This window comes from Chrysochloris asiatica, unplaced genomic scaffold, assembly GCF_000296735.1.
Source record: "Chrysochloris asiatica unplaced genomic scaffold, ChrAsi1.0 scaffold05224, whole genome shotgun sequence".
Taxonomy (NCBI): domain Eukaryota; kingdom Metazoa; phylum Chordata; class Mammalia; order Afrosoricida; family Chrysochloridae; genus Chrysochloris; species Chrysochloris asiatica.
Genome location: NW_006413742.1, coordinates 2,196 through 4,015, shown reverse-complemented (window position 1 = coordinate 4,015; position 1,820 = coordinate 2,196). Strand labels below are relative to the sequence as shown.

At 59.0% G+C, this 1,820-nt stretch overlaps 1 pseudogene; it reads right to left on the bottom strand.

The window, feature by feature from the left end:
• Nucleotides 1-1,820, bottom strand: part of LOC102829322 — a 5,886-nt pseudogene that overhangs the window by 2,083 nt on the left and 1,983 nt on the right.

Genomic DNA, 1,820 nt, shown 5'->3' with positions numbered 1-1,820 from the left:
GAGTTTGAGAAACTTCGGGTGGTCGTACTCGAAGCGGCGCCCGTGGGTGAAGGAGGCGATGACGTTGCTCACCGCTTTGTTCATGAGGTTGTTAGGGTTAAAGGGGCGTCCTGGTAGGAGGGTTCGGGGTCACAGGCGCCCCTCGGCCCAGCCCTGCCCTGCGAACCTTGGCCCCAGTTCGCACCGTCCTAGGCTTCGAAGGTGTCGCAGAGGCAGGCGGCCTCCTGGATCACCCACTGCTCCAGAGATTTCTTGCCCAGACCGAAGTTGCGCAGTGTGGACACGGAGAAGCGTCGCTGCTCGGGCCACGCGTGACCATAGCACGCCATGATCAGACCTGGGGGGCGCGGGACCGTGGGTACAGTTCTACCAAGAAAACATCCAGAATGGGCTCTGGCCCCTCAGGCTAGCCTGGTACAAGCCCCGCCCTTCCCGCACCCAGCCCAGGGCAGGCTCCGCCTCCTAATGCTAGCCTGGTACAAGCCCAGTCTCCCCACGCCCTCCCCAGGACAGGCTCCGCCCCGGGCAGGCTCTGCCCCCACCCGCTACAGCCCAGCACTGAAAAAGCCCCGCCCAGACACCAGCCAAGGATTCTTCCCGCCTTGTCGCACCTCTGTCTGGCACCTAGCCTGCTTGTCCACACCTGTGCTTGGGACTGTCTTCAGCCCGGTCCGCCTGCTTGCCCACCTGCCTACACTGTAGGCACTTCGTACCCTGGGGCGAGCCCTGCCCTCTCCCTGCGGGCGTGACTTGCCTTGGGCTAGAGGCCCCAATCCTAGGTGCTTGGTGATGTCCACGTGCAGTCGGTCGGACATTTCCTCACTGCCAAGCACCAGCGCCTCACGCACAGCCTCCAGCCCACTGAGCACGACCACTGGAGTCCAGGCCAGCTGTAGGCTGAACACGTCCCCGAAGTGGCGCTGCAGCTGCAGATGGAGGGCAGGGGGCTGTCAAGACGCGTGCCTGCACCATGGTGGGACGGTTCTCAGCGTGCAAACTTGGTGGCACCACCTTGCTACTAGCTGCGGGTCAAGGACGAAATGTCGCTTGGTGACCCTGGGATCATAGCGTCTCCAGATGGAGGACCTCACTTGAATCCCACTCACTGCCCAGCTATGATTTTGCAAGTCAGCCAAATGACCCGTTAACCCCACCAAGCGTCTCGTTTTACAGATCAGAAAAAGGTGAATAGAAGGCCTAAAGTACAGGAAGAGATTGGGTCCTAAAGTACAGGAAGAGATTGGGTCGGGGTCATTGCCCCCCTCGTTCCTGCTTTCAGAGGTGTCACTACCCACCCCCAACCCCCTCATTACCAAGGCCTTTTTTCCTGAATTCATCAGACTTGGGTTTTGCATAATTTGTGTCATGTTTTGGTGGAAATCCTGCAGCAGAGTTCCAGCCTGGTCTTCAACCCTCTGCAATCCAGCTCCTATTTTTCAAAAACATCTAAACAAACCATTGGGTGCCACTCTAATTAATTTCCTTAGGAAGCCTCCCTAGCCTGCTTGTCTTCTGGACCAGCTTCTTCTCCTTCATGTGGGTTCCCCCAACACCCACTGTCAGGTGCTGAGGGGTGTTCAGGCCACTGGTATCCCACCCTACCTGCCTCATCTGGCTAATGCTGTGTGGAAATCCAGTTGCAGCAGATTGCCCAGTCCAGGAAGAGGCACAGGGCCTGGGGAGTAGCAGGCAGCCCAGTGAACTCGCTGGTGCATCAGATCCACCAGGAGCAGGAAGATGGCCAAGGCCACAGCCAAGGTGGTCAGGGCCTCACTGCCTGCAGGGCTGGTCTGCTGGGCTGAGTGGTAGTGCAATCCAGC